The sequence below is a fragment of the Aethalodelphis obliquidens genome, unplaced genomic scaffold (genome assembly GCF_003676395.1).
Source record: "Aethalodelphis obliquidens isolate GAN/ISIS:26980383/991018 unplaced genomic scaffold, ASM367639v1 scaffold26, whole genome shotgun sequence".
NCBI classification, from domain to species: Eukaryota; Metazoa; Chordata; class Mammalia; order Artiodactyla; family Delphinidae; genus Aethalodelphis; species Aethalodelphis obliquidens.
Window position 1 is genome coordinate 7,424,320 of NW_020837970.1, and position 25,946 is coordinate 7,450,265.

Here is a 25,946-nt window from a genome sequence, read left to right on the forward strand (position 1 = left end):
ACAGGGAGAGTGCACAAAAAAGGGATGCTATTATTGTTTTTATTTACTCACTCATTCAACAAACATTCACTGAGTTCCTGCGCTATGGCAGGCACTGGTGAGGCACTGGGAATAGAGCAGTGAGTAATTCTCAACTTGCTGGGAGCTTCCATATGGCACAGACCCCATCCTCACAGAGCTTAATTTCTAACCGGGGAGACAGACAAACAAACAAAAATGTTATGCCCAGTGATGATAAATGCTACGGAAGGAAAAAAAAAACAGTGGGGTTAGGGACTCCCCTGGTGGTCCAGTGGTTAAGACTCTGCGCTTCCAGCGCAGGGGGCGAGGGTTCGATCCCTGGTCGGGGAACTAAGATCTCACACGCTGCGCAGCCAAAAAAAGAGTGGGGTTAGAGAGTGATAGCAAGCTGTTCTCAATAGGGTGGCTGGGGAGGAAGGCAGCGCTGACGAGTGGTATTTGAGCAGAATCCTTCATGAAGTTAGGGAGCAAACCACACAGATCTCTGGGAGAAGAACATTCTAGGAAGAGAGAACAGCAAGGGCAAATACCCTGATGCAGGCGAGCGTTGACAGGTCGAAGGGAACCCGTTATTGATGAGACTGATCAGGAAAACCTATTTTGGTTTCCACAAGCAGGTTTACCTGGAAATGCTGGTCTCACATAGACCTCAGGTTCTCAATTTCAGCCCAGTTGGAACCACTGCCTACAAAGCTTACTTTAATGACCCCAAAGCTTACTTTGACGACGACCCTGTGTATGTGTCTCAAGGTCTGAGAAACTGCCACTTTGGGGGCTTGTTAGTAAGGCGAGCAAACATTCCCCCAGCTGCTGCCATGGCCTTTATCCAGCCCCATCGACACTAAAAGGTGATGCTCCCATAGCCACCCAAATGTTGTGCTAAACATAGGATCTTACAACAGGAAGACAACTTCCAGCTGCCCTTGTCCAGCTCCACTTTGCTTTCTATTTCAGCCATTTTCTTTCTCAACTTCTCATTTCTATCCTTTAGCCATGTTAAACGATTATTACAAAATTTTGTCCCTGCAAGTGTCTCGTATCCAACCCTGACCTCTGGCATTTGTCCATTATCTCCATTTCTTTGTCATCATGCAGTGCGGGTGACTTAGTAAGATGACCTTCAGGAGAAGTCTAGGTTATTTAAAATCTTTTAAAAATGCAGCTTGTCTAGTTTTTTAGTACCTTCACATTTTTCTTCCCCTAGAGCTCTTGAAAGTGCTTTCAAGAAAAGAGCAGAATTATTTAAAATAATCAAATTCATTTTTAATATGCCAGCACTATATTAAAGTGGTTCTTGGATTCAGTAGCTGTATCTCACTCTTAAGCAGTGTAAACATTTCTTTCATTTACATTATTTTCTTCTATTTTTCTTCTATATAAAGTATAAAGACCAAATCCAGTAAATTAACCTGTTAGGATCTAAACATTCAATGCTGTGAAGGGCTTCTTATTTTTAAAGTTCCTTTTATCCTTTTCAGTAAACATTTTATCACTGTGGTGGTGAGTAGAACAGATACTAGGACATTTTTCCTGCTGTTGCTCCTATCAGAATTAACCCTGGTACCTCCCCCACTCTGGGGTATAAAAGTGTCCCTCTGATAGAACTTCTGAAACTTTAGTAGAAGCAGATGAAGATCTGAGAACAATGGTTCCTTGAACTTTCTGCACAAGGACTTATTTATGCATTAGTGACTGCTTTTATCAAGACTTCTGAGCAATTTGCAGTGTTAGTGACAACACAGGAGCCCATAAGGGAAAAGAGTCATTTAGACCAGAAGTTCCTACACTGAATCCTTTAACCTATCGAGTATTCCAAGGTGAAAAGTGTATTGTTAAGTTATGGGAGCTAGCTAAGACATCCTTCAGGGAGGTGAAACCTCCTCTACCTTTTGCTAGGATCCTTTCTCCGACCCCAATGCTTACCAAGGGTTTCCATTTCTATGAGAAATGGCCACCATCTCACATTTCCTTGGATTGAGATCCTGGGCTACAGCTTCTATCGTCCTCAGATCTGGCTTTAATTCTCAAAATGGAAGTCACAGGAAACAAACAAGCAAAACCAAAAATCAAACAAACAAACACACAGACTCTCAGCCTAATCTACCAGGCTCATTATATCTAGGAGACCTGACTTACAAAGAGCGTGCCACACTGCACCTGTACCCTACAGAAGCACAACTTCCACGGTAATGATCTACCGTAAAGAAATGCTACCTGAGGGACTTCCCTGGCAGTCCAGTGGTTAAGACTCTGTGCCTCCACTGCAGGGGCCACAGGGTCGATCCCTGGTCAGGGAACTAAGATCCCGCATGCCGTGAAGCCAAAAATAAATAAATTAATTAAAATATCCATCTAAAAAAAATGCTACCTGAAATTACAAGTGTTCCTGAACAGTTTTTTGTTTTTTTTTTTTTTTAATTTATTTTTTTGTGGTACGCGGGCCTCTCACTGTTGTGGCTTCTCCCGTTGCGGAGCACAGGCTCTGGACGCGCAGGCTCAGCGGCCATGGCTCACGGGCCCAGCCACTCTGAGGCATGTGGGATCTTCCCGGACCGGGGCACGAACCCGTGTCCCCTGCATCGGCAGGCGGACTCTCAACCACTGCGCCACCCGGGAAGCCCGTGAACAGTTTATTTTTGAAGATGAATCCCAGCCTCCCAGAAGTTCTTTGCATCTCACAACAAAAATAAGATGCAGAGCATCAAAACAACAACAGCATCCCCTCCCACCTCCAAAATAACCTGGAGAGTGGAATGGTAGCTCGCTATAAGCAAACACCATGAAAACATAAGGTACTGATTAGTAAAGAAAAATAAAGCTTCCTCTCCATGCTGTTCAGTTATCCTGCTCATTTCTTAATAGTCCTACATTCGTAAAAGGCCAAAGGACTCTGACCTTGACAAACTAACTGAGCAGGAAAAGGCAATCATGTGTACAAGGCTGTCACCCACCCCACAAATTATGATAAAATATACCTCGGCATCGGAGAAAAGAGTTGCATATCTCCAGTGATATCCACAGTAGTATGTTTAAGGATTTGAACAGAACAGCAATTCATTTTGCACTAACGTGTTTTATGGTTATCATCAAGCATTATGCCTTCAGAGACTGAAAAGTGACGTTTTTATGGACTCTGGCTCCTTGCTGCATTATCTTCACAGCTCAGAAATTATCTCTCTCTTTTTTAATTCCCCTCTTCTCACTCCCTACCTTTGCCCCTCATTTAAACAAAGCAGCCGTTTTTGTAAAGGAAAAGAAAAAGGAAAAAACCAAATGAATCCACATTACACAAAGGGCACAAAATGAACAGATTTCCAACCCTGAATCGTTTCAAAATGAATGATTATCTGGCTAATTAGTGGAATAAGTAATAATAATTGCCTGTCCCTCCTCATTAGAGCCCTTAATAGTAAATGAAACTCCAGTGCAGAGTTCCAGAGAGCTGGTTTCACAGCACAAGACTTAGTTCTGAGAGGCGGAAAAAAGCGAGATGACCCTATCTTGCAGATGCCCACATGCCAGTCCCTAAAACCAGAAGAGCAAGAAAAACGGGGGCTTCGGGATCTGCAGGGGAGATGTTTGGGGGCTGAGAGGGAGTATTTCTTGTTTCCTCTCATGCTTAAGGACTATGCTAGTTTCCAGGCATCCAAGACATGGGCACCAAGAGCTATGGATACAGATCACTGGAGCCAGAACATAGAAGGAAGGATTCTCCCTTGTTCAAAGATAACCTAGTCAGCAGTGTCCATGTTCTTAAAGTCTGATCTAATTTATCCGCAACGTCATTTACCCGAGCTGCTTGTTAAACCTGTGAGTTTTAGGCTCCCTCCTAGACTCGCTGACTCACAAGCTCTGGGGGTGTCCCAGGGTCTGCGTGTTCGACAAGATTCTTGGGTGCTCAGTCTGCACCTGAAGCGGAGCACCCCTGCAAGAGTCAGTGGATGGTGAGACTGGGCAATGCTGAGAAGTAAAGCATGTGCCTGCCTTGTGAGGAATATGCTGTAGCAGGCGACCTCAGCGAATTGGACCATCTCCCCGTAGAGATTTTTATCCCGTGGCTCAGCCACCACATCCGTGTGCCAGGGCTCCACTCTGTACCAGCCTCGCCACCACATCTGAAATTAGCAGAGAACCTCGGTGCTGTTCTGTTTCTGGAGTCAGCTCAGTCAAACCTATTACTCGACACTGAAAGCATCTGATTGGCTTCTAATGAGGCAGCAGATCGCTTTTAGGGGTCTCTTCTCCAAGTGATGTATGGATGGAGCTCCCATTAATGTTAATCAACGGGGAGTATCCTCTGCTCAGACAACTGTATTAGCTCTGGCTACTTGATGCTCAAATCCTTTCTGTCTTCTGTGTTCTTCTATGTTCTTTCTGTCTTCTTTCTTTCAGTGTTCAGGCACTAGCCCAAAATGAGAATAAAAAGATTGTCTTTAACCTTCTACTGTTTTCATTCTTTTCTTTCTTTCCTTGGCTGCACCGGGTCTTAGCTGCGGCAAGAGGGACCTTCGTTGCAGCATGTGGGATCTTCAGTTGCAGCACGTGGGATCTTTAGTTGCGGCTTGTGGAATCTTTTGGTTGCAACGTTCAGGCTCTTAGTTGTGACACGCGGGATCTAGTTCCCTGACCAGGGATTGAAGCCGGGCCCCCTGCCTTGGGAGCACGGAGTCTTAACCACTGGACCACCAGGGAAGTCCCCCGGTTTCTAAATAAACCTCCTTTGAAGACTCTCTGAGGCCCAAATCCATGCTGCTCCCTCCACAAGGACACATTGTATCCAACCACATTAAGTAATGAACTGGTGTGACTACAGCGTGCTTAGTCCTGGGGAGACAGAGGTGTTCCTTGAGCTTGAAGAACTTAGAGTCTAGCCTGGGCGACAGATGGGTAAATGCGCCATTATAAAACTGCAGTACACGTAGGATGGACCGAGAAGGAAGCTTGGGTGGAATCTCAAATGAAGAAGAGGAGCTGCTCAAGAGGAGAAGAAATGATGCTCAAGAGAAGATGCTCGAAAGAAGAGCATTCCAGCAAGGGAAGGAAGAGCTTGCACCGAGGACAGCTCGGCCTATAGCTCCAGCTTGTCTGAACCCTCCACAGTAAGTACAGTGCCCAGGACCCAACCTGCTTTTAGGGGACTGCAGACATGGTTTTGTTCTCATTTATTTTAACACATTATTGGCCGGGGGATTTTTTGCAGAAACTAACGCCTGTGGCCTTAATATGACTCCGGTCAAAAATATGTTAGAAGCAAAAGCAAAAAATGAATACAATGATAATGAATATATAATAATGAATCTAGCCTGGATTCTACTCAGCTTTTTATCAACAAGGTCATAAAATATAATGCTTAATTATTTTTAATGGAACAAGAAGCCCATAAAGGCAAAAATACCTAGGGCCTTCAAAAGTCACAATGCGTAAGTCATCAGCCCTGGCTTACACAACGACACAGGTGAGCAATAAGGTCTGGAAGGGCAAGTGACAATACCTAGAACACTCTGACCCCTTACCCTGCACAAGGCACTTTTTTAAGAGCCTTGAAACTACTAACTTCTTTATTCCTCGCAATCCAATGACGTAGGTACAATCACTACCACCTCCATTATACAGATAAAGAAATCAAGGCAGAAGAGGATAAGCTCCCCAAAGCCATGCAGATAATACGCTCACACAGTCATCCAGACAACCAGGTCACCTAGACAGGACCTATAACTCCAGAGCCCACACATTTAAGCTTTCTGTGGACACACCCCAAATTATTGAATTATCTGGGATGAAGAGTCCATTTTCTCCCCCTTCCAATCAGTCATGGGTCAATACTTTTGTAAAAAAGCAATACAAATGGTTAGAAAAATGAAATACAAAACAAAGCACAGAAAAGGCAAGCCCAATTTTTAACAAATTAAATTCAAGAGCTCTGATAGCTCTGGTGTCAAAGAGGAAACTGAGGAGACCCCTAAGGCCCCCAGAAGCAGCAAACCAACAGGCGTAGTAGGCACCTGTGAGCTGCTCGAGCTCGCTCCTTTCTCGCTGTCTCTGGAGGTGTGGGTAAGTCCCTTTTAGAACCTAGTTCCGAAGTTTTTGCGCTATGAGCTTTCAGATTTTATTTAAGCATCTCTTTTTCCAGACTGGATCCAGAAATCTGCTGGTCTCAGACTGAGTCTGACTTAAACAAGACAGGATCTGGGGTCAGACTGGGCTGACTTAGAAACCAGATGGGGTCCAGGGTCAGACTAGGTCTGACTATAAGCTGGACTAGGTCCAGTGTGAGGCCTCGGGTGAATACAATTTTGTTTTAAGGCTGAACAGGTAGGTTAGCCTTACCAAAGATAATCTTGAATTACAGTGGCCACAGTAGAGAACTTTTAACCTAGATAAGCTTATCCATTTAGGAGGTGCCCTAGAGGGTCTCAGCTAAGCACTCACCATGAAGAGTACAAGAAAAATTCTCTTTCCTCACCTACAGTATCTGGTGACCAGGATGAAACCCGCTGGGACACCCACTCACTCCAGACCTGTCGATGGGATCCTGGGAAAACCGGCAGAAGCCGGCAAAGGGTGAGAATTCGAACCAAAGTCAGTCAGTTCTCCCAGATCTCTAACTGTAGTGCCTGATGGAGAGAGGATGGTAAAGTTTTACGTTGTCCCTTTCTTTCCAAATTCAGATTGGCAGGCAAAAAATATAAGAATTAGATCTTTGAATTATGACTCATGACTGTGCTTTTGGGTACCCACTGGTTGCTGCCCTGTTCTCTCCTAGGGACAGCTTTTGCCCTTGTTTGTCTCATTTTGTGTCCTGAGAACTTAGGTTGGCAACCATCACCCTGGGTGCCCTAAAAATATGGCCAGACACAAAGGTGAGTTGCATTCTATTTTTTTTTGTTTGTTTGGGTTTTTTGTGTGTGTGTGTGGTACGTGGGCCTCTCACTGTTGTGGCCTCCCCCGTTGCAGAGCACAGGCTCCGGACACGCAGGCTCAGCGGCCATGGCTCACGGGCCCAGCGGCATGCGGGATCTTCCCGGACCAGGGCACGAACCCGTGTCCCCTGCATCGGCAGCCAGACTCTCAACCACTGCGCCACCAGGGAAGCCCTGCATTCTATTTTCAGCTAGGGTCCTACCAACTGTTGCCAGCTCTCAGAGGAATTATCTAAATCTCCCTTCCTCCCTCCCTCCCTTCCTTCTGTTATCTTTGGGAATGGCTCTCCATCTTGAGAAGGTAGTATTTTTTGCACCCTATTTGAGGATACCTCTCATGTTCATGAAGTTGTTAAGTACCGCCAGGGGTACTTACTATTTGTCCTGGCTCAAACCTGAAAAAGATATTCCAAAGGATTTTTTTAAATAGCTCTATGGTCAGAAGTTGGCCAAATTGGAAGCTGATATTCAGAGCCTGAAGGGAACTTTTTTTTAGACTTTCTCCCCTAACCTAAAATGAAACTATGTACCCAGAGGGAAATAAAAACATTCTGAAGGTTTTTGTGGGAGGATTTACTAAAAACACTCCAAAGAAACACAGCTCTAAATCTAGAACATAGGAACCTTTTGATTTCCCTCTTGAAGATGTTCTCTCTGATATAAAGAAGTAAACTAAAGGTGATGTAGTTGGATGAGTGGGTCGGCACCTGGGTATCATTCAGGTTGCAAACCAATTTTTTTGAGGAATTAAACACAACTATACTGTCTTACAAATCAAGTCTTTACAAGAACAGAAATGCAGCTCTAGAAACAATTCAAAGCCCACCTATCCTTTTTCCCAATCCCATATCCTCCCCTATCATCTCAAAAGGCTTGCGGATATTGTAAAAGACCTGGGCTTAGGGAACAAAAGTTCTTCTTGGTGGAACTTGCATTCTTCCTCTGTGTATTTTAAGATGTAAGTGTTCTCCCTGGTCTTCTCCATGAACCAAGGTAATTCTTATCAGAAGGAGAAAAAAAAGGCCATCCTGAAAACCTGGCCTATGAAAAACCTTAAAATCTCTTCTACAAATATTAGTAAAAAGTTTAAGCCATCCAAGCAGATGACCTTAACTTATATCACCTGCCAGAAACACAATTTGAATGCGACTGTTCTTTTATAACCTAGTGAGTTTGCATTATCATACCTGTTTTGTGGCTAAAATTTTAGAACAAAAGCTGTAAGATCTCTGTTTACCCCTGCTTGTATGTTTATGTATTTCTATGTATGTATGTTATAAACGTGTGATTTTTTTCACCTCCAATGGCATTGCCAAAGTTAACTTGTAAAGAGCTCTGTTTAATTGCCTTAAAGATAAATAAGTGTTTATATAAATCAAATACACTTTCAGAAATATAGAAACTAACCCAAATGTTTTTCAAGTTCACATGATCTAGGATAATCATTAGTAAATAAAAGCTAGGTTACGTTTGTTGGTTTAATTAAAATAGGCATGGCATAGAGTTACCAGCATTAAATCCAATACTTTTTCTTTTTTGCAGTACGCGGGCCTCTCACTGCTGTGGCCTCTCCCGCTGCGGAGCACAGGCTCCGGACGTGCAGGCCCAGCGGCTGTGGCTCACGGGCCCAGCGGCTCTGTGGCATGTGGGATCCTCCCGGACCGGGGCACGAACCCGTGTCCCCTGCATCGGCAGGCGGACTCCCAACCACTGCGCCACCAGAGAAGCCCTAAATCCAATACTTTTAATCTACCTAGGCTTACTAAAGGTCAAAACAGCTGATGTTATCTCTGTTACAGAATCTGTCAATAAGAAAAACAACTTAAGATGATGGTTAGCTGTTTAAAATCTTGTGAAATTTTCATGATTAATCTAAATTTAATTATTAAGAACAAGTGAATTAAATAGATGTAAGACAAAAATTTATAAATGGACTTTTCAACAATAATTATGTTTCACAGTATGTCTTTTTAAAAATAGTTTCTAAAACCTTTTTGAGAATTTGAAACTTTAAACTTATACTGAGATAAGTTAAATGATGGATATTCACTCAATACCTAGATCATTTTCAAATAAGATAAAATACTGAAATATCAATTACTGAACACAGGTTTATCCACTTTTGGTTTCCTTTTACAGAGGAACCAATGATATTTGGGTCTATCAGTAAACATGCTTTGGTCCACAATGGAAAATTTACTACTAGGAAGAATATGCTCCTAGAAATTATGAAATGTATTTATAAATTTGCCAATCCACAGAATGCTAGCTTAACAGACAGTCCACAATTGCTTCGTACTTTTCACTAGGAATAAAGAATTCTAAGGGTTAAGAATTCTAATCAATATATGTAATTAAACCTTATTAGAAGGGCTTCCCTGGTGGCGCAGTGGTTGAGAGTCCGCCTGCTAATGCAGGGGACACGGGTTCGTGCCCTGGTCTGGGAAGATCCCGCATGCCGCGGAGCGGCTGGGCCCGCGAGCCATGGCCGCTGAGCCTGCGTGTCCGGAGCCTGTGCTCCGCAACGGGAGAGGCCACAACAGTGAGAGGCCCGCATACTGCAAAAAAAAAAAAAAAAAAAAAAAACAACAACTTATTAGAAATAATAAGGGTGAAAGGAAACAACTGTATATGAAAAGTAGGTAAGGAAAGTAATAGGATTGTTTGTTCCAGAATGAGAAAGAAGAAAAAAAATAAGGTGAAATCTGAATGGATACAAAAGAGTTGTGAAAGGTTTGTGGAAAAGGAATTTTGGGAAAGGAATTTTATGTGTGGTCAAGCTAAGATTGGAATGGATGTATTTGTTTTTAAATATTGAATTTTAATATCAAATGTACACTGGTTTTTTTTTTTTTTTTTGGCTGTGTTGGGTCTCTGTTGCACTGTGCGGGCTTTCTCTAGTTGCGGCGACCATGCTTCTCATTGAGGTTGCTTCTCTTGTTGCAGAGCACAGGCTCTAGAATGCAGGCTCAGTAGTTGTGGCACCCGGGCTTAGTTGCTCTGTGGCATGTAGGATCTTCCCAGACCAGGGATCAAACCCGTGTCCCCTGCACTGGCAGGCAGATTCTTAACCACTGAGCCACCAGGGAAGTCCCTGGTACAAAGTTATAATTTTGTTTTCTCTCTGTTAACACAACAAAGTTTTATTGGACTATTGGTCTGCTCTTGATAAGAGATTATAGAAGTTGGTTTTTGTTGGTTCGTTTGTTTGTTTACCTTTTGGACAATCTACCTAGAAAGCAAAGATTTTGTCTTACCAAAATAATTTATTATGCTTCACATTCTCTTTATCTGGTCTTTAATTACTCAAGAAAACCCAGTCTTCTTAGCTTTAAAAGAGCTAAGTTTTGTTCAGAACTGTATAACTTTCAGTATCTGCCTTTAAAATTTTCTATTGCCACTTTGGTTAAATAGATAATTAGGTATTATTTCATAATAATCCATGATCCTATCTAGTCAAATGTTCAAACCTTTTGACCTTTTGACAAATTCCCAAAACCAAATTCTAAAAGGAGTCTTTTTGACCTCAAAGTAACTTTGAGATTTCCTAAAGAATCCCTGGAAATCTCAAAGGATTTGTCTCTCACCTTGTAAAAGAGAGCTGTTAAACCAATTAGGCATATTCAGTATATTCAATTACATGGGAAGCATTGTCAAATAAGTGATGATAAGCCTTCTTAAGTTATATTTGTACGGATGCATGTTATTAATAAGTGTTCTAGAAATTGTAGGAAATTCCTCAAAATCTAGTACGTCCTGGTATGTTATCAGTCATAATTCCAGTTATTACTTTTAAATGCTGTATGTCACAGAAATAACCAAATTTCCTTATCAGTTCCATTATAATGAACTCTCATCAGATCTTTAACCATGGGCATTTTTAAGTCTTTTGTAGTTTACAGACAGTTACTGTTTTATTCTGATGCTTTTGCAAAAGTGAGATTCACAGAAAGGACCCTATCAAGTACTCTTAACCACTGACATCATTGCTGAATTTCAAGCTGTTAAAACTTGGGTGTGTATTTCAAAACTGAAGAAGGCCCCACATGACATCTGGTCCTATGTGAACACTGGAGAACTCAAAATTGAGGAAGAAACAGCCAACATCAAGGTAAACTGCTTCCTCCCAAGACAGTAGATCAAGAACATTGTTTTCCATTCCTCCCTCCTTTTCTGGCCGTACTCTTCCTAATTCTTACAGCATGAAGGTCTTTATGATTCTTCTTTTGTCTTGCTCTGGCTTGGAAAGATAATGGCATTGTTTACATACCTCAGGCCATTGCAAGGGGGAGTAATCCAACCTCCAAATAACTGCTGGATTTGCCACAATGCTAGTGATACTGTACTTCGGCCCATCACAAATTTCTCCCTGATTTCCAATGCCTCGGTTTCTCTGGAACAAACTCAGCTCCTTCTCTATTGTGTCAGACTCCTTAACCAGGGGAGTCCATTTCCCTGCCTCTGATTGACAACCAGAAACTCACGGAAACTTGCACCCAGGCTCTGTACAAAAAAGGTGCACAGGCAAGGGTGACTAGAATAAAACCACCTGTGCATTGTACAGAACCTTCAATTTTACTGACCTCCATGGCTGTCACCTTTCCAGTCCTGGGCCACAGACTCAAATGGAAATTACCAGGAGGTATTCATGATTCAAAATTAGTTTCCTGTGGCAGACCCTACTGCCCTGGCTAAGAGTAAGTGCAAATGAAGCTATGATCAGGAATCTCTACTTAACTCTGGAAGATATTGTAGAACCTGCTGCTAAAGCTATACCCACCCAAAAATGATCCATATATTCTCTGGCCAAAGTTGTTCCTGATAATAGAATAGCCTTAGATTATCTTTAAGCTGAGCAAGGAGGTGTTTGTGCTGTGGCCCACACCGCTTGTACTTGGATTGACACTTCTAGGGAAGTTGAGACTCAGCTACATAAGATCACTGAACAAGCCAGTTGGCTTAAAGTGACTCCTTTAATGGAGGCCTTTCTTTGACTTATTTGATTCTGATTGATTTGGGTCATGGGGACCATGGCTCCAAAGTACACTCCAGACATTGGGAATTATCCTGCTTATAATAATCATAGTAGTCTCCCTGGCGTGCTGTATTCTCTCAAAAGCTTTAAACGCTTATTCTCAACTTCTAACCACCAAGCAAATGACTAGACTCCCTAAGATTAGCATGTAAGAAAAGGAATGAAGAGAATGATTTAAAGAACGAGAAACCAACACGGTGACCTGTGAATACCACACAGAGGATCAGAAGAAACGGTGAAAACCTCAGAGCAGGGTCTGGGAGTAGTGCTAATGCCTTAAATTTCGTTCACATCTCTCAGTTACACTGAGAATCTGATCAAAAGGGGGGAATTATTCAAAACCAGATAACAGGCCTAAAATGGAGTCATTTACGCCAAGCCCTACGTCACCAAACCAAGACTTAAATTACGGTTTCAGCTCTCCCAGAAATGGAATCTTAAACCAGTCAATCAGGAATCGCCTGATCAGCACTGGTTAGGTAATCTGACTGATAGATCCCTGCCATTCCCTAAAGGAAAGTGACTTTTCAATAACCAATGCAGTTTTCTGTCTAGTATAACTTCCTTGTTCCGATTCCCTCTGGCTCTAAGAGTCTTTGATTTCGTATAGCTCCTTGGAGCTCCTTTCTATCTGCTAGATTGAATACTGCCTGATTCAAATTGATTTTTGTGCAAATAAACTCAATCCCAATATGCCCCACTTTTTTGCTTCTGTTTTTGTTTTTGTTTTTTTAACAGAGGTATTCTCTTTGGAAATCCAGCCGTTCACACCAAGGTTTGTATAAAACAAGAGGCACCTTTATTTCTTGCTGTCGAATTTTGGTAACTGTCTTAGATCACTTGCTGCCTCCCATGGCACCTTCAGTCAGGATGTTGTGTGGCGGTCATCATCTTTATATTGAAAGGAATTATTTCAAGTGCCTCAAGAAAGGAGTTTTACATGTGTTATTTCATTCAGTCCCCTGCCTGAATCAACTTAACAGCTGATCTTAAGTCCACCATGTTTTCATGCATCTACTTCCCTTGCATCAGAAATTTCACCCAGATAGGATGGTTTCACTTGGTGACGTGCGGAAGCAAATCTTGCTCTTTTCCCACAGATGGAGACATGGCTGCCTGGGATTTGGGGATTTAGAATTTCTTATTAATGGCAAAATCTGGAATGTTGTTGTAACTCAGGCAGCAGATGGTCACTGTCCTGAAGGGAAAAGGGCAGTCTGGGGTAGAGACACTGCTCATAGGGATCAATGCCACACAAACATCTACCCAGAAATGGCCCAACACAACCATTCCGAAAGTGCCAATATGGTACCCCTGAGGGGGAGATGGAACTGCCCCTGGCGAGCAGGACAGCAGCACCTCCTAAGAAGTGATGAGTCACATGTGTTCTCATCCTATCATCATGGAAGGTATAGAGCTGCCCAGGAGGTTTGGGGACCTGTTATATCAACTTCAGAGCACTCATCTAAGTGCATTACAGTGCTTTGCCTTACCTAATTCTCATGACAACCTTGTGAAGTAAGTACTGTTGGTTTACAGATAGAGAAATGGCGACAAAGAAATGGCGAGTAACTTTCTGGGGATGGACAGCTAGTCATTGGCAATGCAGGGATTTGAATATGGATGCACAGATGTTTAATGTAATTTATTATATTGATATGACCCCTATTCTTCCATGCAAATGCTTTACACAGCTCATGGGAGGGCCCTCTTTTTCAAGACTATCACCAGAACTTCAGATACAAGAGACAGGCAAGCTAGTCCTAGCAGCACTAGAAACAATAGTTGTAAAGAGCATGTACACAGTTAAAACTTGTTTTTCTTGTTTGTTTGTTTGTTTGTTTGTTTTCCGGTACGCGGGCCTCTCACTGTTGTGGCCTCTCCCGTTGCGGAGCACAGGCTCCGGACGCGCAGGCTCAGCAGCCATGGCTCATGGGCCCAGCCGCTCCGCGGCATGTGGGATCTTCCCGGACTGGGGCACGAACCCGTGTCCCCTGCATCGGCAGGCGGACTCTCAACCACTGCGCCACCAGGGAAGCCCAAAACTTGTTATTATTGTATTTATTTCTGTAAATTGCCTGAAACTAGTATTTTATCAGACCCATTTTACAGATGAGCAAACGGTGGCTTTAAGAGGTTAGGTAGTTGCCACAGTCACACAACATATTTGGCCTAGATCAGAGATTCGAATCTGCTCTTTCTAATTCTTTTCTATTTTCCAACCACCACTCTGGGTTGTCAGGACAAGCCATTCCTACCTGGGGCCCACACCCTCTCCTCCAACCCATCCTGAACAAATGCAGTTTCCCCAGATTCCCTTTACCTACTCCCCTTTGTCTCTGTCACCCCTGAGGCCCAAGATGAAAACTATTTGGACAGTTTAAAACTTAGTTGCAAATTTTCCGGTACGGAAATACTGTCCTACCCCAGGCAGCCTCCTTCACTGTGAATCAGGTAGTCAGAGGAGCCTCCCAAAAGGCACAGATACTTTGTACAAGCTGAGCTGAAACCAAGCAACGCAACTCCTAGCACTAATAATTACTGAAATTTGTTGAGAATCACAATAGCTCAGTAAAGCCCAGTGTTTCCCTAAAGGGCAACTATAATAGGCCTATAACTTCAAACGTGTAAGAATAATTTGTTATTCATGTTAATCCCCTCGCCATTGCCAGCGACATCAATCTTTTTCAAAGGGGGACACTGGAAAAAACCACTGAAGTCTGAAGGGAAGAGACAGGCACGAAGGTGAGAAGCAGCGGCCAGCACAGCAACTCTGCGGTTCTGCTCGTCGCTGCCTGAGACTTGGAATGTTTCATTCGGGTTCGCCACCCACCCCAGGCCCATTTGGCTACAATTCCCCAGTAAGGCAGGGAGGTGGACCAGGACACCAGCAAGCCATTCCCGGCTATTCTTTTTACAAGGATAATGTAAGTTTAAGAACTTTTACCACGGAGGTCCAGGCAAGATTACTCGCCCTAGTTAAGGTTAATGAATTCTTTGCAGATTCTGTTTCAACTCAGAAACAGCACCCACTTTAAAAACCGTACACACACCCAGACAGCCACACTGGTTTCCAGGACTTAGTTTTCAAAGTTGCAGAAGTGTCTCAAGTAAAAATGATGCTCAGGAACAGGCCAGAAGCCGACAACAGAAGAATGAAAACGTAACACGGATGAAGGTGACTCTGGAAAACCAAGAATTCAAATAAATTGAAGGGACAGCCTGTGGGCTAACATCTCAGAAAAGAAAGAAACGGTGTTGGTCATTTTCACGGCCTTCCCTCCCTGCTTTTACTCAAATTACGAATGAAGGTTTACAGGAGATGCTTTCCACTCACAGTCACAGATGGGCCACCCCATACCTTCCTTTTCTTGTTCCATGTACATTAGAGAGAAAGCAAAGGAAAGATTTTTCTTTTCTGCTTTACTTTGCCTTGACGTGGTACCCGAAAACAGGAGCAACGGTGATGCCTAGCTTTTCCAGATCCTGGCATTCGGGGGAAAACAAAGCTCCTTTCTAAGTGGATACGGATCGAAGGACCTAGGGCGTGGGAAGCTAATTGAATGTCCACTTTCATAAAACAGGGCGTCGGATCCTTCCCTCTGCCACCAGTGTGCAACAAGCCATACACCCTTCCAGGCTCAGAGGAGGGGAACCCCGGCCAGCAGCCCCTCCTGGGGAGCTCTTGAGCCAGTAACCTCGACAGCCTATAACTAGGCTATCTCCTTCAAACTGCCCGGGAAATCACTCGAGAAGGGGTCTTGGTTCCGCTGTCTGGATGGGAGACCGTCTGGGGCCCCATATTGGCAGGGGCAGGCCCGAGAGACAGAGGGTTGTGTGCTGGGCACAGTGAAGGAGAGCAGGTGCCAGCCGTCGTCTAAATAAATTATTCAAGATTCACCGGGCCTGCAGCTGAGAAGCTGCAAATGGTTTTCACCTCTGGCATTCATTTTTTCTCTTTAGTAATATTTATAGCTCCTTAAATTAAAAAAAAAATTACATGCTCATTATCTAATATTTTAGCAACAGGAAGAGTACGACGTAAAAGTAAGAACGTTTAAGTCTCCTCCTCCTAGCACCCCATTCCCCAACACTATGAACATTTAGGGATGTATCCTTCCAAAACTTTTTTCTTAGCACACATACCAGCATATCTTTCTGTAGGTCTGTGCTCCCAGACTCTGAAACCTGCGCTGCTCTGAACTTGCCCATTCTCTTTTATGTCCTGGGCTCCAACATGGGATACGGCCTTCACGTCAGGTCTGCCATGGGACCTTTGGGTTACGTTTTCCCACAATACCCCTAACTTGGCCCTGACAGCTTGCCTCAGTTCTCAGTCAGTTCAGCCATTGATCATATTTAAGCTGTGTTTCCTGCAACTTGAATGCCTTTTATTTGTTTTTAGAGAGTTGCCTGGCCTTCCTCTCATCAGCAGAAGAGAGTTGGTTATGGTGATTTCATAAGCCAAAATGCAAACAAGTTGTGAATAAGACCTTCCAGCCTAGAGAGAGTGAAGAGTATTTCCTAAATTCTAAGAAAATGTTGCTTATAAGATTTAGTCACAGATATTTGGGGAGAAAAGAATAAAATACTATATTAAGCATATTTATGAACTATAAGATGGTTTTATGAACTATAAGACAAAATTTTTTCTTCATGTGCATTTTTGAATGCAGAAAATAGGATGCTTTCACACCCTCACCTTTCCTAACCTGAACTGCGATCTCATACCCCAACCCCCTTTTTTTGTCAGGGTCTACCCCAATACGTTATCTTAGATATCTGCAACCCTAAAAGATGAATAGTCTCAAATACTGGATGTTTAACGTGAACGTGAGTTGGGACCTGAATTAATCTCAATCATCCTGACGTTTCACACTGGCAAACCCATTTCTGCTATGAAAAGCCTATCTGGAATGACTTCTCCATTAGGAATCCTGCCCGTGGCCCTTTAAAAATAAATCGTATCTGTGGGTAATCCTTCTCTTCATGGTTGTGGTGGCAGAAACCACGGGTCTTAGTGGCAAGTCTAGAAGTTGACGACATAGATAGAATCTAGAAATGCAAAGGTTACGGAATAATATGAAGCCGAGAGGGATTTTTCCTGTTTCAGGACGACGTTCTCAAACGAGGTTATGAGATGAGGTAGTAACTGGTCATATGGCAACAGGTACCACGCAGCCCTGCTCCGTCTCCCCTCACCAGTCAACCAACAATTCCTCTCACAAACAGTCCAGTGCCCATGTACACGGGATGATGAAGGAATAAAGCTGGCCTGATGAATGGGTGTGATTCCAGACATACTAAATATCATGACCCCACACACCCTATTATGACATCTAAAATTCTACCACTAGAAATTCATTTATTTGCATCTATGAGTCCCTGAGAAGAACAGTATCTTAAGCTATTTAACTAACTCGCGATTAGAAAGCTACCAGGACCTAATGATGAGAAGCAAGATATTGATACAAAGGAAACGCCGGGAAGGTGAAGATGGATATTTAAAAGGAAGTTAAGGTGTCAAAAACAAACTGCAGTCTCTTTTTCATCTTACTTATGGCTTGCCCTTTTTTGGAAAAATTTCTTTTTAGCAGTGCAAAACCCCTAGGGAAAAAAATGGTTCACTCTAAGGAAGCTGGAGGAGGATTAATTCTAAGCAGATACTCATATGCTTGGGAACCAAAAGGGGAAGCCTTTACGGATTCTAATCATCCTGACCCTCTTTTCAGCATAGCCTTGAATATCGATGATAATGTTAATACACATAAAGAGGTACCAGGTAGGGAACGAGAGCCTGGATTGACTCCAACCAAAAGACAGCCCCACTTGCTTTCAGCACCCTCCCTGCTATGGGGCTAATTCCTAACAGAAAACAACAAATCCGTTAAAAAATTTAATAAAGTAACCAATGAAATATGTCAGAGTACCTCATTACAACATTTCACTCTTTGCACTGATTATCACGTGGCTGCTTACACAGATGCCCATGAATCTGACTGCATTAGGTTCTCAGGCTTTTCTTTGAGATCATTTCTTCTCCCTACGTGGACTTGCCCAGGAAGTGAGATTTAATGAGTCACCATCCTCTGTGATAATCACAGGAGAGCTCATTAGCTTGTTGTCAGAGTTGTACCTACTATCTGCCCCCAATATGCCTATGACTTCTTTTGAGTTAAATATATTACCAAAAGGGAGAGCTCAAAAAGAGCACGTCTGTGCTGAATGCTGCAGATCTGAAACACTATATAAATATTTTTACATATGTTAAAAGGCATCTGAGAGCAGAAGAGAAAAAAATAACAGAAACACATCCCCTATTGATGGCATCGCTACTTAGATGACACACATCATTAAAAAGAACTAAAGTTAGACATTTACACCTTTAGAAGCCCTCTCAAGTGTTTAAATGCCTGGGCTGAATCAAAGCAAGAAAGGGTTCAAAGGATAGGGGAAAAGAGTGTCACGAGTCTTACAATTTATCAGGTTTGGCGCATTCCCCATTATGAATCTTAGGATACTTCACCAAGGTCTCCCAATCTCACGACCTTTGGTTTTCACTGGAAATGACCAGACAGCTCTCATAGCACTTCACGAGAAGGGATGAAGTCCTACATTACTCTCAAGGAAAGATTAAGTGAATCTTCAGTCCTTCCACAGACCATGTGAGTAATAAGTTTGACTCACCTTGCACTGCCATTGCCCATAACAGAAGTCATGACATTGATCGCCTTCAGCAGAAATCATCTGAGTGATCTCCTGGGTTCCCGTCTGGGTCCTTCCTAGGTACAGAGTTACCCGGGTGAGAATGTTCCTCTGGCAAGGCTGAATGACTGCCATAGACCAGTGCCCCGCTCCCAACCTATGTTTACTGAGCTAAACCAGAGCCATAAAGCCTTTGGGGAATGCAAAGACTATTTTACCTCTAAGGTCCTTAGATTCAAACAGAAGTATTTCTGAACCCTCTTTGGGTTTCATATGTTTTTAAGAATCTGATGAAAAAATATGAACTGGCTCCAAAGAAAAATGTCCCACCCCCTTACAAACGCATGCACAAACACAAAGACACACACACACACACACACACACACACACAGAATATTTGGGGGTACAATTCTGGAGACTTCCCCAGCATTCTGATCTTATTTCTAGAACTGCTTGGGGTCCCTGGACCTAAGACTAGGTCTTGTATAGATTATGATATCAAGGGATGAAATAAAAAAGTAACACTCATTGAGAACTTACTCTATTAAGCACAGGTACTATAACATCTCATTTAACCCCTACAACAACCCTAAGACGTACATCTGTTATTATCCCCATTTTAGAAACGAGGAAACTGAGGCACAGATAATTTATGCAACGTTCCCAGATAGCCAGTTGGTGGCAGAGTTAGGGCTTCAAACTCAGTGTGGCTCTGGAGTCCGTGCGCTGAACCACTAGGTCACTGTGTCTCTCTTATGCAACCCATTTTTATTTTAAGGCATGTTCACTTCTGTTTTCTCATTTAATTTTTGCAACCCCTTCTAGTAGTTAGATTAGATAGCTATCCCCACTTGAGTGGGTGTTGAAAGCATTTCCAGAGCAGAGCAGGATTTGCTTTTCACTCTCTTTTTCAGACAACGAAGTCACAGTTGATGAAATTAAAAATTAAAAGCAAAAATTCTGACTTGAGTCTCCTTCCTCCATTAACTACAGGTTGAAACGCCCTGGAAACACATCTAATTCCTTTCTTCCCAACCGTCCTCTGCCTTGAGGACTAAATCAGCATGGTGAGGTTTTGAAGCCATGTGGGGTTTCCTGAAGAAACCTGGCTTCCTGCGGTTCACAGAGCAGTTTTTTGTTTCTACAAAGGAAAAGGCAAAGGGAAGAGCAGGAAGAAGAGGAACGGTGTCAATCTGTAGAAAATAACAACACTGTGTGAGTATGATCATGCTGGACGTTAGATGGACATCTCTGTCGTCTCATGTAGCTCTGAATCTGACGTGTAAAATAATTTTTTTAAGTATTTAAACCCTCCCTTATCTGAACTCCACCTAGCATTTTTCAGTGCTCGGCTGTTCCCACTCTTGAGTCAATTTCTCCTTCTTTAAAACCCCTATCAACATGTACTACTAGTTCTTCCCTGTCATTCAGTGTCAGACATTGGTCCCACCTTCTTGTTCCAGTGAAACAGCAGAGTGCACTAACACAGTCCCCGGTCTCCTTCCTCTAAACATGCATAGAAATGCTGGGGGAAATGTAGCACTTTTCTGAAAGAGAACCAAACATGAAAGAAAGAATGAGAAAGAGAGAGAAGAAATCCCCAGGTAACAGAAATGAAGAACGCATAGGCAGAGTCACCATCTTGGCATTTGTAAACTGATGCTCCGGGGGCCCAGCCGGATATTGGGTCTACATATTGGCCCAAATGGCAAGAGGCTGGGGTTCAGTTGCCCACTTAGTAACAGGAAAGGTAGAATAAAGCTTGTGCAAGATGGGGAACTAGGAATGACAAGCCCATATGAAGTCAGGATCCTATAAGGCATATTTGGGCATGCAGGGTACAGAGTCTGAACTCATGTTATCCACCCAGCAGGAAACTTCAGTGTAGCAATTAAAATAACAACTGGCTGCAGACCAATAAAACCACTGAGATGCCTATCATAAGAAAATGCAAAACTACTCTGCAGAAGTATTTTCACAACCCAAGAGCACGGGGCCTCCCCCAAATGGGGAAAACCCTTTGCTAAAAGTAAGCGTGCCAACTCAAAGAAAAAAATTACAAATCACAAGAGGAAATAATCCTTCAAAAGAGAGAGTAAGCAGATAGGCAGAGCAAAAGGGGAGATTAATACTCTAAGAATTTAAGATAATAGAACAATCTGAAGCAGGCAATAAAAATAAACATATTCAAAACAAAGACATAAAAGAAAGACTGGAAGCCATGATGTAAGAACAAGACGCCATACAACAAAAAGAAACAGCTTTGACTAAGTCATGTTATACTTCTGGAAAAAAACGAAAAACAGAATTATTGAAATTTAAAACTAAATAAATGGTATATCAGTTTTCTAGGGCTTCCATAACAAAGTAGAACAAACTGGGTGGCCTGGAACAATAGAAACGTATAGTCTCACAGTTCCAGGGGCTACAAGTCTGAAATCAAGCTGTTGGCAGGCCACGTTCCTACTGAAACCTGTAAAGGAAAGATGCAGCCTCCCTTGCCTCTTCCAGCTTTTGGTAGTCCCAAATGTCCCTTAGCTTGTGACAGCATAACTCCAATCTCACACAGTGCTTTCCTCATGTCTCTTCACACAGTCCTCCCTCTGGGCATGTCTCTGTGTCCAAATCCACCCCTCTTTTTATGGACACGAGTCAGACTGGATGAGGGTCAACTCTAATGACTTCATTTGAACTTGATTACCTCCATAAAGACCCTATTTCCAAATAAGGTCATATTCTAAAGTATTGGTGGTTAGGACTTCAGTGTATCTTTTTTGGAGGACACAATTCAACTCATAACAAATGGGTTTAACATTAGTCAGATACAATAAAAGAGAATCAATGAAAAAAATTTCATCAGTGAATGAAAGAATAAATCAGAAAATTAACCAGAATGCAATATCAAAAAATTAAGAGATAGAAAATATAAAAGAGAAGTTCAAAGTTATATAGGACAAAATAAGATTCAACCTATATCTCTTAGGAGTTTCAGAAAGATGAAGAAAAAAAGCATGAAAGAGAAGCAATATTCACTGAGATAATGGGATTTTTTCCAGAATTTATGAAAAATAAGTGTTTAGATTTAGGAAACATGCCAAGAGAAAAGTAGGTCAAAGAGAAATAAATACACAGCCATATATATATACACACACACACACACACACACACGTGTGTATATACATCTTATAACGAAACTATAGATCAAAAATAAAATCTTAAAAGAAATGAGGAAAAAAGATTAACTATAAATAAATAAAGATTAGATTGATGGCAGACTTCTCATTAGCAAAAATAGAAACCAAACCAAAACTAATCTATGCTGGTAGAAGTCTGGATAAGGTTTAACTGTTGGTGGGTGACGGTGGGTAGTGGCTGGCAGGGGGCATGAGGGGTGGGCTCCTGGGGTGTCGGCCAGGTTCTGTTTCTTGATTTTGATTTCTAGGTTTTGATTACATGGGCTCATTGGGCTGTATAATAATGCTATCTGTGCTTTCCTATATGTATATTGTATTTCAACAAAATATTTTAAAAAGAGAGACCAGAAGACAAAGGAATAGTATCTTCAAAGCACTGAGGAGAAAAAGTCAGCAAAATGATCATTCAAGTAGCATGACAAAATAAAGACATTTTTCAATCCAATGAAGACTGTGAGACTTTACTATTCACCACCCATGTTGAAAGAACCACTAAAGGATGTATTGCAGTAGGAAGAAAACTGAACCCATAATGAAGGAATAACATTGCAAGGAGCAATAGTGAGGGAAGAAATTGATAAACATGTAAGGTAAATCTAAGTAACACGCACTGAAAAACCAAGGGTAAAGAAGACTAGTTTTTAAACAAGGAAGAATTAAAATTCTGAGGGGAAAAAAATATCATGGATGATGAGAGGTATCTTTGGGTACAAAGGTCCCTGTATAATTTGGGATAAATTTTGGCTTGAAGAATACAAGTTAAAAATTTAAAGATGTTAAAAAAAATAAAATAAAATAAAAAAGACCAAAAAAAAAAAAAGGAGTTATACAGCAGAAACTAACACAACATTGTAAAGCAATTATACTCCAATAAAGATATAAAAAAATTTTAATGATAACTAAAAGATAAGAAATAGAATATATAAATTTCAAACCAGTGGAAAGGGGAAAAGGGATAAAGAAAATTCAGACTAACCAAGAGAAGCCAGTAAAGGAAAAAGACGAAGCCAAGAAAAGGCAGGTATACTGAAATAATAAACAAGATTATGGGGAAAAGCCCAAAGAAATCATGATTTAAATAATGAAATTTAAATGGATTAAGTTGGCCAATTAAAGAGAGATATTCTTAAATTTTTAATAATTCAGTTATATGCTATTTGAAAGAGACATGCATGAAACACAATGATACAAAGTTGAAAGTTAGTATACAAATACTAACCCAAAGAAAGTTTAAAAATACTAAGATCAGAGAGCATTCAAGAGGGGAAAAAACTTACTCGGAGTTAAAACTGTCATTAGTTTATGAGAAATAAAAGGACCAATTAATTCTTCAAGAAAATATAACAATCATGAGATTGAATAAACCAAACATGGTCTCAAACTACATAAAGAAAGAAATTAACCAAATCACAAGAAATTGATCAATTCTCCATCATGCTGGGAGATTTCCTAACACTCCTGTTTTAAGTCTGATAAGTCTAGTTGATGTGCGTACATTTCATGTGGCAACTAAACCCTAAAATCCTTGAAGTAGGGTGCGTATCTTCTGCCATGTTCCACAGCATATGAAAGGCACTTCCCTGCCCCTCAAAGTAACCGTACATAACCCCTTCTCATATAATGGATGGAAGGCTAAGTGCTATAAGCAAGTGCAAAGCACAAAAAGTGCATACTAATAAGTTATTAATGATAGTAGACACTTTTTTAACCAGCAAAACGAATTAATAGTAGAATAATTAGTGAAGATTTAAAACAATGGATTGAAAAGAGAAAAAAATGTATTATCTCACTGTACTTCTTTTTCAGTATTTATGAGACACCAGGTTCAGATCAAATTATCAAATTACTGTATTAACCAGAGGATCACTTATATTCCTTCTAAATGGGGAAAAAAATTAAACCTGGAAAGATTATAGAACTGTAAACAGAATTCGCATTTAAAGGGCACAAGACAATAGCAATTATGCTACCCCCTAGTGGCAGAGCGTGGCAACCCAAAGCGTTTTCTATCTTATGGGTCATTTTCCTAACAAAAAAACTAAGCTACAGACCATAGAGTTGATAGTGATAAGTGTTCGATTAATGTCTGTTGTTATTGTCAACATTATCATCATCATTTTCATCACGCTCAGCCTATAGCTAAGTGCCTTTGTGACAGCCAGCAATTTCCGGGCCATCAGCTGTACCCAGGGCTGCAGGGTCACACCACAGACAGAGGGCAATTCATATTCAGGGAACAGCTTTTGGCCACTTTTCTCAGAAGGTGGCAGTATAACTGTCATACACTTGGAGACTGCCTGGCCTTTGTAGTATATCGTGCAAAAGCAGCTCTTCGAAGTTCCTAAAGAACACTAAGGGTGTTCATCATGGAACAGAATGCCATTTTCATACAGCCCTAAACTAAAATGGAGGCTGACATTTCGGTTATAACTCAATAGGCCCTATCCCATATGTATGCATGCCCCACGTGAAGTGTGTAAATTCATGTTAAAAAGGAGTTAGGGCTTCCCTGGGGGCGCAGTGGTTGAGAGTCCGACTGCCGATGCAGGGGACACGGGTTCGTGCCCCGGTCCGGGAAGATCCCACATGCCGCGGAGCGGCTGGGCCCGTGACCCATGGCCGCTGAGCCTGCGCATCCGGAGCCTGTGTTTCGCAACGGGAGAGGCCACAAGAGTGAGAGTCCCGCGTACCGCAAAAAAAAAAAAAAAAAGGAGTTAAAGCCCCTATTTACCAAGAGATTCTCTTATAGTAAATGCCATAACCTCTAGGTAGCGGGCAGCAATTTTATCATTTCTTACTTTAGTAAGGATCCACACTCGAATTTGTTGAGAACGTCTAGCATGTGGTTTCCATTAAGCTTCCATCTAAGCCCAATGCCTCAGTGCAGGCTTTGCAAAATCGGTTGTGCTTTAACAAAAAAGCAGCGTTAGAATCCCTGAGTAATTTCCCCTAGGCTTGAGTAATTTCCCCTAGGCTCTAGGTCATTTTAGTTGTGTTTTAGACTAGTCACGTGGAATGCTTAACTAAAAATATTAAATATTTTCATGAATTAATACTAAGCAGTGGGCAGAGCAGCTAGAGTTGGAAACAAACATGGAAAGAATGTAATCAAAGGCAATTTGAAGATGACCTGGCAGTCTAAAAGGCAATGGTCAAGTATCCTGCTTTAAACGTTTAATGTGTGCACTTCACACAAAAACGAACGTGGCAAACTGTGATTCCAAGCTAAACACAAATCCACCCAGTTGTCAACCCACCTATTTGGTCAGTTTTAAGTTTAAAAACACTGCTGATCGTGAAAACCACAATTGGCTGCCATTTCAAACCCACCAGAACGGCTAAAATGAAATGTACAACACTGAATGTTGCCAAGGGCATGGAGCACTAGAACTCCATTCCACACTGTTTGGGGGGACTATAAAACGGAACAATGGGGAGAACCATTTGGTAGCTTCTTACATAATAAAACCTACATCTACCCTGTGACTTAGTATGCTCACTCCTAGGTATTTACTTAAGATAAGTGAAAATGTAGGTCCTCAAAAAGATCTGTACACAAAGAGCAGAAGTTTTAAATTTTGACAAAGTCCAATTTATTGGTTGTTTATTTTATAATTCATGTGGTTGGTACCTTATCTAGGAAATTTTTGCCTATCCCTAGGGTTGTGAAGATTTTATTTATGTTCTCCTAGAAGCTTCATAGTTTTAGCTTTCACATCTAGGTCATGATCCATCTTCAGTTAACAAAAAAGACGTGTACATAAATGTTCATAGCAGTTTTATTTATAATGGCCCAAAACTGGGAACTACGAAGTGTCTCTCAACAAGAGAATGGAAAAACACAGTGTGGTATATATATCCATACAGCAATAAAAAGGAATGAGCAACTGATATACATAACAACCTAAGTTAATCTCAAAAACATATGTTGAGTAAAAAACAGGGAGACACAAAAAAGTATACTTTAGGGCTTCCCTGGTGGCGCAGTGGTTGGGAGTCTGCCTGCTCATGCAGGGGACACGGGTTCGTGCCCCGGTCTGGGAAGATCCCACGTGCCGCGGAGCGACTGGG

The 25,946-nt window shown here is 41.8% G+C and overlaps 1 long non-coding RNA gene across 1 annotated transcript in view; it reads right to left on the reverse strand.

Moving 5' to 3' along the window:
* LOC113629076 (uncharacterized) overlaps positions 1-25,946 on the reverse strand; it is a 177,639-nt gene that overhangs the window by 103,152 nt on the left and 48,541 nt on the right. Inside the window, exon 3 of the long non-coding RNA XR_003436373.1 lies at positions 18,664-18,758. This is a non-coding gene — a long non-coding RNA (uncharacterized LOC113629076). The remainder of the gene's footprint in view (positions 1-18,663; positions 18,759-25,946) is intronic.